This window comes from Neofelis nebulosa, chromosome X, assembly GCF_028018385.1.
Source record: "Neofelis nebulosa isolate mNeoNeb1 chromosome X, mNeoNeb1.pri, whole genome shotgun sequence".
Taxonomy (NCBI): Eukaryota; Metazoa; Chordata; class Mammalia; order Carnivora; family Felidae; genus Neofelis; species Neofelis nebulosa.
This window is the reverse complement of record NC_080800.1, coordinates 99,577,155-99,588,606: the sequence shown is the minus strand read 5'-3', so window position 1 is coordinate 99,588,606 and position 11,452 is coordinate 99,577,155.

Sequence of the window (11,452 nt, the reverse complement as noted above, 5' to 3'; positions counted from 1 at the left end):
GCACTGTAAGCAATGCCTGGCATGTACATGTTTAATAGTTGCTAAATAAGTAACAGAATAAATGATATCATTAAGTATACCAATAGTAACACAATTTCAGTGTTTTCAATATATTCTATTATTCAAAAATTTTAACGAATGCAAGGCCCCAAGGTGCTCCAATCAGTGCCACTTATTATCTTTACCTCCAAAGCTTTGCCATTTTGAAAATCATCAATACAGATTAGCAGAGAAATGTTTTGTCTACTTCAAAGCTGTAAAGGTGGAATCATTTTTAAAATCGCAATATAAATTCAGACACATGCAAAGAATTTAATTTCCTTAGCTTGACGGTTTACGTTTTTCAGCTATTCCCACCAGCTCATTGGCCAAAATAATACATAGTTGATCTATAAAGTAGATATACTACTGCATGCTATGTATTGCGGAAAACGTTTTATGCAATGCAAATTTCTTTTAAGACTGAATTGCGCACAAAGCCTTAAACAACATCTTTCTTCCCCCTCTGCCATCTTGCCTCCTACACCACCCATCGTCTACTCCAAGCATGTCTGAGAATTAGTGTTCAATTTCCATATACTTCTCCTAAGCAAACACGCTGAAAAAACTTCTGGTGTTTAAAGAATATCATTTTTAAAGAACAAAACAATTATACCTAATCTCGTCTTCAAACACAAAGAGGTTTCAGTGTTGAAAGCCTATGTTCAATCTCCATTAGCTCATAAACTTTAATGTTCCTATTGTCATTTATTTATTGTGTTCTTTGATCATTTCTGACACCACCATTATCAACTTTCTCTGTATTAATGCTACTTTATAACTTCTAAGTAATATAGCAGAAGCAGAGATAAACCATCAGCAAGTCAAGTGGCTTGGCTTTCACAAATGTACCTGATCTTAGTACTGGTTTCTGCCTAACCTAATACTTAAACCCCATACTAGTTCAGGATACTTGTAAAAGCCATGAAGCAAAATAATTTCAAAATGCTTAAATCGTTGGCCTATGGACCCTCAAGGAACCAGACCTTCATTATTCACAAATGCTCCTGGAAATTCACCTGCTAAGTGTAAGTGTTTTGACAGAAACCACATCAAAAATATTAAATACGCTGCAAACATTTGAGGCTCTTCCACACACTTAAAACAGAATCAGTTAAGGTCCCTTGCACACCCCGTAGGGCAATGACATTCAAGAAGATCTTTTTTCTGTAGCAGGGAAATATGCACTTTCCCTCACCCTAACCTGAAAACAAAAATGACATAGCACCTCAGACTGTGAAACATAAGTAGAGTGGCTCTCATTGAAGCAAGTCTGGAAGACCGTGAGACCTATAACCTTGAGAGCTTGGGAGGTCAGGCCACAACCACGAGAAAAATCAGCCCTAAAGGCAAGGCAATCAAAGGCCAAGGAATCGGGCAACAAATTAGGGCAATAATGGTTACCACACAGGCAAGGCTAGGCTGTGACGACAGAGATGAAGAATGGGCAACAAGACAGAAGGTACCATCCAGAGCCCAAGTGAACCTAGAACTGCTAACTGCCTTCTCCAACTGCTATCTCGAAGACCCCCCACTACAGTTATGTTGAGCACGACAGTAACTATTTTCCTCTAAATGTAGTGGGATGGTCAGGAACGGTGATTACCCACTATGCTCATGAGGCAGCAGCTCTGTGGTACAAATACCCAGTGGTGTGCCATGTGCTTAAATTAACAGGTCCTGGGAGAAAGCAGTCTGCTTTCCTTCATCCCCAAAGCTGGTATTAAGGGGGCTATCAGCAAGCTGATATGAACACTGAATAGTCCTTCCAGGTACAGGAATGTATTGACATATATTCATTCTGTGCAATTGGGTCTGACGAAAGGCTTTTTTAAAAGGATGTCTGATTGCTACGTAGTATTCCATTATGAGTTTATTTTTGTGAATGGTTTATATACACAATGGAATACTGTGTGGCAATGAAAAAGGATGAAATCTGGCCTTTTGTAGCAACGTGGATGGAACTGGAGAGTCTTATGCTAAGTGAAATAAGTCATACAGAGAAAGGCAGATACCATATGTTTTCACTCCTATGTGGATCCTGAGAAACTTCACAGAAGACCATGGGGGAGAGGAAGGGAAAAAAAGGTTAGAGAGGGAGGGGGGCAAACCATAAGAGACTCTTAAAAACTGAGAACAAACTGAGGGTTGATGGGGGGTGGGAGGTAGGGGAAAGTGGGTGATGGGCATTGAGGAGGGCACCTGTTGGGATGAGCACTGGATGTTGTATGGAAACCAATTTGACAATAAATTTCATATTAAAAAAAAAGGATGTCTGAGGGGCGGCTGAGTGCTCAGTCGGTTAAGCATCTGACCCTTCATTTAGCTCAGCTCATGATCTCATAGTTGTGCTATCGAGCAGGGCCTAGCACTGGGCATGGATCCTACTTTGGATTCTCTCTTTCTCCCTCTGCCCTTAATCCCACACATGTGTGTGTGTGCTTGCACATGCTCTCTCTCCCTCCCTCAAAAAAAAAAAAAAAAAAGCTAGTAAAATATGGTTTTCATGTCATTGGAGAGTAATATTAAAAATCAATTAAAGGACAAGGGGAAGGAAACCAGTATGTATTACTGTGAGGGTGTGAGTGAGTGTGTGTGTATACATGAATTGGGGGAGGCGGTCCTTGGCACAAATTGTGATCTGCCTCTTAGAATGTGAGAAAAGACCTTCTGCTCCTGGCTTGTTGTTGTGCAACTTCAAAGAGGTCTTTTCCCCTTTCTGGGCCTCAAACACCATAAATGTAAAATGTAACATGCTGGCTTTATGAGTCAGAAAGGCCTTGGAGGTTCTTGCACCTTTCACATAGTCTCTGGTTCTAGAACTCCCTTTTACAACCTGGATTCCAGCTCTAGGTGTAAAGACCACAGAGGGACTGCAGGTCTTCCTTGCATCATACCTTCATATTCTAAGGATATTTTCATTTTCAATTTGTCCTAACAGTACTTTACATACCCCCCGGTCTTTGCCTGTTTTTCTAACAATAAAGAATAATTTCTTCTCTTCTAAACGAAAGGCCATGCGAAGCTCTGAATCCGTTCCCCCCATCTCTTACCTGTCAGGACCTTTGTAGGGAGACCGAGGGATTACTGTCCAATGTAGTGAAGCACATTATCCAAAACACCCACTGGTTATCCTCACATCAGCTTTCAGGACTCTCAGACAAGGGGCAAGATGACATCATATGAACAGATAGGAGATAATGTGGGTACAAGAAATGGTGGTGAGGTAAGCAGAGGAGAGGACAAAGTCCTGTACCAAATCACTCCTTATCTCTGGATTCCAGAACTGGATTCCAGAACCAGATTCCAGGCAGTCAGTCCTGAGCAGTGATATACCAAAAGTGGGGGATGCAGTCAGAGAGGTCTGCCCAGTTGGGAGGAATATTTTGTCACTGATTTGTTTAGAATTTTGGTGTATAGTGTTAAAATGCAGGTCGATTTTAGTTTCATTATTATATCTCAATTCTTCAGACAGTGGCCATGGGGAAGTTCAAAACGAGGAAGAGAAATATAAAGGAAACATCCCTGGGGGCGCCTGGGTGGCTCAGTCAGTTGAGCGTCTGACTTCAGCTCAGGTCATGATCTCGTGGTCTGTGAGTTCGACCCCGCGTCGGGCTTTGTGCTGACAGCTTGGAGCCTGGAGCCTGTTTCGGATTCTGTGTGTCCCTCTCTCTCTGCCCCTCCCACACTCATGCTCTGTCTCTCTTTCTGTCAAAAATAAATGAACATTAAAAAAAATTTAAAGGAAACATCCCTGTACTGAGAAGAAACAGATATGTGGGTGTTAATCCACGGAACCTGTCAATTCTACCCTTATATGGCAAAAGGGACACCGCAGATGTGATTAAGTTAAGGATCATAAAATGAGATTATCCTGAATAATCCAGTTGGGACTTAAATGCCATCACACGCATCCTTAGAAATGGGATGCAGAGGGAAATACTACCACAGAGAAGAGGAGAAAGCAATGTGACCACTGAAGCAGAAGTTAAAGTGATATGGCCACAAGCCAAGGAAGGTAGACAGCTACTGGAAACTGGAAGATGCATCCCTGGAGCTTCCATAAGGAAACAGCCCTGTTGACACTTTGATTTTAGCCCAATCTGACTCATTCCAGACATCTGGTTTCTAGAAATGTAAAATAATAAATTTGTGTTCTTTAAGCTACAAACATGATAATTTGTTACAACAGCAACAGAAAAGTAATACAACACCTGTAATGTGCCAGATACTGCATTAGATACTTAACAAAGATGATTTCATTTCAAATTCACAACAGCCCTGTGAAATATTATCATACTCATTTCACAGATGAGGAAAGTGAGGCTCTTAAGAGATCACATAAGCAATTCCTGGAAAGCCTGAAATGAAACTCAGATATCTATAACTTCAGAATGTGTTTCTTCCCAGTATGACATGTAATAAAAATATTGAGAGCTTCTACTCATCTGAATTCCATGCTAAGAAATTCACAGGTATGATTTCTGATCATCTTCCCTGAGATTTAGACTAAAAATAAAAGAAAAAAAAACATTTAGTAGCTGGATAACAATGGGAAAACTACATATTCTCTGTGACTCCATTTCATATTTGTAAAATGGAGCTGGAAATAGTATTACCTGCTTCATGAGGGTGTTCTAAAGATGAAATAATTTAGTATTTGTAAAAAAGTTTAGAACAGTGCTTAGAACATAGTAAGTGCCATGCTTTAAAAGTAACCACGATGATACATTCTCTCGGAATATAGTCCTGCTTCGTCTGGTAATCAGGTAATCAGGTAACTTGAGCCAGTTCCTTGACTAGATTAGGAGGCCTTGAAACATTGAGATTTCATGATTCAATGCCTCTTTAGGCCTCAGTCTCCCCAAGTATGAAATGAGGGCTTTTGAAGATAAAGAGTTCTGTCATTACATGATCACATGGGAAGTCTGGTGGTGGCTAAGAGCATCAAAAGTTTTGTATCTACTCTGCTTCCCAAAACTAGAACTATTTATTGTGTTCACACTCAGGGAATTTGAGAGCTCAAGGCAACCAGATCACTGCATGTCACAAAGCAGTTTACTTGTAGATGACAGTTTATCCTTGCCAAGTCCTTTTAATTAGATGCTTTTGCTTCCTAAAATGAGGAAGATCATTAAACCGGCTTTTGAAAAATGTAACAGCTCTTATATTTCAAAGCACTGAGTGCTGTGACACCCAACATTATTTTTACCAATATGTGACCTTTTGTCATTTCTTTTCTGTCTCTCTCCTTAGAACTGTTGGGAGATGGGCCTAATGTTCATGGATGCCAGGTACCTCATTTAGCATGACAGCAAATCAGTAGGAAAAGAGTACAAGCTGCAGCTCAAATGACTCATCCGCACACCACAGACTGTCTGGCAACAAGAAAGAGGACAGTCTCCCATCTGATGGGGTGGCAGGCACTGCCGGGTGCCCTAGGTAAGAGGTATATGGGAAGGCAAGCAGAAACAGAAGACAAAGAGTGGTCTCCAAGGGGTGACACTGGAGGGGGAAACACACCACTTCCACTGCCACCAAGGCCAAGCCCAGTCCTGCTGAGATGGACCTTTTACATCATGAGAACTTCAGATTTCAACAGATAACTAACCAGGATTGATTGGCTTTCTTTTCAGGAGACTTTCTCAAACAATTTGTACACTGTCTTACCTCATAAGTATGTCTTGTGGACTGTTTGTGTCCATCACAAAACGTGTACGTTGAACTCCTAACTGACGATATGATGGTATTAGAAGATAGGTCTCTGTGGAAGGAGATTAGTTCGTGAGGTTAGAGTTCCCTCAACCCTCCCACTATGTGAGGACACTACAATAAGACAGCCATCTGCAAGCAAGGAAGCTGGGCCTCAGCCAAGAACCTAAACATGTTGGCACCCTAATGTTTGACAGTGAGGAATAAATTTCTATTGTTTATAAGCCACCTAGCCTATGGTACGGTGTTACAGCAGCCTGATTGACTCAGACACAAAGTTAATAGTTTCTAGCTACTTCCGCAAAATATGAGAACCTCTCTTTACCATCCAACATTCTCTCAGACCTCCCTGTGACACCAGCTATACTTCACAAATGATGGTTGAGAAAACAGTGACAAATACTGAAGCCCAGGATATATACATTCAAGAAATGCCATATACATGTGCAAGTAATATATTTAATAAGTTTCCTGCAAGTATTTTGTGAAGTTCTTAAAATAATTTCATCCCTCCCTACTCTTCAGGCTTCTGTCAAGTGGGCATTTTGGCTCTTTTTTCCTCCTACTTCCTTGTCCTGATATGGCCACCAAGCCTCCTCCTCAAAAAGGGTTGCTATGGAACTCGAATGTAATGTTCTGACCAATCAGGCTTGCTATTACTTTCTCTGTGGTTTAGCCAGCTTCTCTCCAATGTAGTTGTACACACACATGCAAAACCTGGGGCAAAATCTCCCTACAAAATTCAAGAGTCTGCCTCCCAACTCCATCCAAGCTATCCCCTGTCAATTCTCCTGACTCTTTCCCGCACCTCAGTTCTTATATCCCCATGTTCCTCATTCCATAGCCAACCTCTCTGTTGGGAATGAGAGGAGTGTACTGAGGTGACTTCAATGAGGAGATACCCTTTGAAATGGGCCTTGAAAGATGGGCAAGTGATTCACAGGTAAGAATAAGGCTAAAAGCATTCCAAGTGTTGAGCAGTGGTTATCAGAATAGAAGCATCTGTTAAATATGCAGAGGTCTGGACCCCACACCCAGAGAGTCTGACTCCTTAAGTTTGGAATAGGGCCCAGAAATTTTCATGTTCAACAAATGCCCTGCACAGTTCTGCTAGTGGCCATTTAGAACACACGTTAAGAAACACTGACCTAGAAACAGCCTTAGCACGTCAAGTACAATTTGCTCACCCACAGAACTGTGCAGGAAAACCCCCACTGAGCATCTAGAGTGAACTTGGGGCTCATCTGAACAAAGCAGCCCATGTACACAATGAAATACAATCCTGATCCCTTGGTATTGCTGAGTAATGGCATGCTAAACAAATCCTGCCCAACAATGAGCTAGTATTTTCTTTTATCTGTCTTTCTAACTTCACAAAATCTCAATTTTTTATTTAATGTGCATTGGGTTTTTTTGTCCTGAAAATCACAAAATATACTCCTTATGTATACCTAAACACCTTTATATCAAAAGGCTACAACACTTCACATTTTAAGGTGGCGCACTTCATGATTTTTGGCCTCAGAGCTCTTGGCACCTGCATAGAGGTAGTTTTTGCACGTGAACCAAAATGCCCTTATAAATTCAAGATGGAGGAGTGGAGTGAAAAGAATGTATTTGCACATATAAGTAAGCATGTAAACCTGATGGTAAAGTCAGTAAATTAAGGCATAAAGCTCATCATGCCAAGGTTAGGAGTGTAATCCACATGTGAACCAGATAGCTATTCTCCATCACTTATCAGAGCCTATCCTTTCCCAGTCCCCAACAAAGGAAAATAAATGGTCTGGCCATAAGAGTATGGCTAGACCTATGCAAGACATCCCAGCTATGTGTAAATCATGAAAAGATATAGAGCACATATTTTAAAAAGAATGGCTTAGGAGCACTACCTTGTCTATTATAAAGTAAAATCATATATTTTACCTCAGTCAATTCAAATATAATGGTTTTATGTGCCACCTTTTTTTATAGCAAGTTTTTTATTTTTTTTTCAGACAGAGAGGGAGGAGAGGGGGAATCTTAAGCAGGCTCCATGCTCATTTGTGCCTTTACATAAGTATGTTAAAGAATCCTTCTGTGAGTCAAGCTGAGGAGGAGAAATGTGGCTAGTAGTGATGGTTTGTAGATGGATGTCAAATGGAGGAGAGTACCCTACCAAGGTACTTTCAAAAGGCAATAGCTGGGCATACAATTTTGTCAATCATAACTCAATAAAGAAGTTAAAACAGAATGTAACAGTATAAAGAGAAATGTAACTTTTACATGATTCATTGGGCTTCTGAATCCTTTTCTGACTTCCACTAAAGAGCTTACAAGAAATTTAACATTCCATCAAAAACAGTTTAAGGTGTTGTCTTACGCTTGAATGACCATTGTCATAACTCAAGGAGGCTTTCACCCAAGGCATGCTGGAACCTTGCCAAGAAGTCACCTTTGTTAATTGGAAAGATGATGGGACTAGTCTAGATAGAATCTGAGAAACTAATTCCACGAGCTAGATTAGAGAAGGTAGCTCAGTCTCCCAAAGGCTATGATATTTTCTGTTCAAAACCAGAAAACATTCTGTATCAGTTAGGAATCCGAGAAATAGCCAAACACATCAAAGACTGACAGTCAGTAGTCAGGTTGTAACCAATTCTTCCATATATAACAAGTCCCTAAACCAGCAGCTAACCAAAAGGGAACAGGATCTAACCCCCCAAAAAGGTACTGGCAAGAATTTTTAGGGCACTAGAGCCCTAGTTAACTGAGTCAGTGCTCCTAATGGGAACCTAGCCTAGATATTCCTGGGTAATGTGGATGACAAGATGGGGATCTAGACAGGACCTCTGAAACTAATGTCCCCAGATGAGTTAATACAAAGAATAGACATAGTGTGGTGCTTGGTGAAGAATAACTCCTCAAGAAAAGTTGTCATTATAAGAGTTGCTTAGAAAACCATAACACAACTGCTTGGTTACATAACCTTGCCTTCTACTAGGCCAATTCTGAAGCCCATGACCACGATGACCACGCAGGGGTTCAGAGTTCACAAGTACACTAGGTCTGGAGATAACGAATGGTCAGGCTGAGGCTGTAAATGCAGTACTGCAAGGCAGTTAAGACTGTGGGTTCTGAGATCAAACCATCTGGTTTAAAACTCTAGCTTGTCTATGCTGTGTAACCTTAGGTAAGTTGCTGAACTTCTCTGTGCCTCTGTTTGACCCTCCAGAAAACAAGCATGGCAAAAACATTTCATTGGATTATTATAAAAATTAAACTGACACAGTATATGTAAAGTACGTAACATGCTACTTAACACACAGTAAGCACTCATTAAATGTTCATAATTGTGATTATTATTTCTTTTCTCGTTCAGGACTGGCTCAGGAAGAATGACACAATCTGTAGTTCTCGAGATCTGTTGGCTCACCTGGGAAAAGCTGAGGAGGACAGACAACAAAGGAAACAGAGCAAGAGCTAATAAATTAAGAGGATAATGGCTACTAGTAACATGGGGTGGCCGCTATTGGAGGGTATATTTAAACTTTAATAGAGGCCTTAGGTGTCTCAACCTGAAGCAGTGACTTCAATGCAGGTTTCAAATCCTGTGGCATATCTAAGTGGGGAGACTGATGATTATCAAGGGCTGTTAACCACCCCCCTCACTTCACAGCACATAAGCAGCTACCTACTCCACCTAGGGATGGGGCCCAGGAGTGCTTTGGTCCAATGGCCAGTGGAAAGTCAGGTTGCAGAGACTACCTAGGATCTCTTCGCTTTGTAAGAGTGTCCCAAGCTGGTTTGATTAGGGAAGATGTTTTTTTCATTTATGCTGGCAATTTTCTCATTGTAGTGTTTTATTCAACCCTAACCCCACATCAGCTAAAATGGCAGTTATTACATTTTGCTTAATGAAAAGGAAACTAATGAGTATAACTAAGGTGATTAACCAAAATGAATCACCAATTTAGGGAGGAGTGCTGGCTCAGCAGGGGCGCTGCTCACTTCCAGGTGTTGGCTCCAAATTGCAGCTTCCAGCAACCACTAGAAAGGAGTTTATGAGAGGAAATCACCACAGTAGACAAATAGCCAGCACTTCTGTGATGCCTAAATAGCCACCCTTTCCTCTCTCCTTTGCCCTCTGAGGACCTGCCCTTTGCACTCTCAGGGCAACTTCCCCAAAAGAGTATAAGGATTGCATTAGGGAAGCCAGGAAAGCACAGAGGACACTCGGCTTTGAAGCCAGACCAACCTGGGACTGAATCCTAGAGCTTCTACTACTAACTGTGTAGGCTTGAGTAAGTTATTTCACCTTCATGAGCTTAAGTTCCCTTATCTCAAAATAGGAGTCAAATGGATGCCCCAGAAAGCTGCTGTACCAATTTAATGATATCATTGTTTCATTCAACAAATGTTTATGGAATGTCTATTTTATGGCTCTCTGAGATTGTGCTAGGTGCTGCCCATACATCAGACAAAAAAGCTTTTTCTGCCTCCATGGAACTTACAATCACAAGGGGGAGATGATAGTGTCCCCTCCGATCGATAAACTGACTTCATGCTTACAGAAGGGCAATAGCAATTGGTGGTTGAATGTTATTAAAAACTAGAAACTAGGCATCTGGCCCACCTTTAACACAAAGAATACTACTGTATTTCTTCTTTTTTTTTCAGTTCAATGTCCTGGCAGCTTATGGGAGGGAAAGATCACTTCCTGTGGATGGGCAGCAGGGCATACTTCACAGAGGAGGCAGGGTCGGAACAAAGTCTTTTTTTTTTTTTTTTTCATTTTATTTTATTTCATTATTAATTTAATTTTTTTAAATTTACATCCAAATTAGTTAGCATATAGTGCAAAAATGACTTCAGGAGTAGATTCCTTAATGTCCCTTACTCATTTAGCCCATCTCCCCCTGCCACAATCCCTCCAATAACTCTCTGTTCTCCATATTTAAGAGTCTCTTATGTTTTGTCCCCCTCCCTGTTTTTATATTATTTTTGCTTCCCTTCCCTTATGTTCATGTTTTGTATCTTAAAGTCCTCATATGAGTGAAGTCATATGATATTTGTCTTTCTCTGACTAATTTCACTTAGCATAATACCCTCTAGTTCCAACCACATAGTTACAAATGGCAAGATTTCACTCTTTTGGATTGCCAAGTAATACTCCATTGTGCATGTGTGTTTATATATATATATATATATATATATATATATATATATATATATGTATATGTATATATGTATGTACTCCATTGTGTATGTATGTGTGTGTGTGTGTGTGTGTGTATATATATATATATATATATATATATATATACACATGTACATACTCTCACACACACACACACATATATATATATATACCACATCTTCTTTATCCATTCATCCATTGACGGACATTTGGGCTCTTTCCATACTTTGGCTATTGTCGATAGTGCTGCTATAAACATGGGGGTGCATGTGCCCCTTTGAAACAGCATACCTGTATCCCATGGATAAATGCCTAGTAGTGCAATTGCTGGCTCGTAGGGTAGTTCTATTTTTAATTTTTGAGGACCCTCCATACTGTTTTCCAGAGTGGCTACACCAGCTTGCATTCCCACCAACAATGCAAAAGAGATCTCTTTCTCCACATCCTCGCCAACATCTATTTTTGCCTGAGTTGTTAATGTTAGCCATTCTGACAGGTGTGAGGTGGTATCTCATTGTGGTT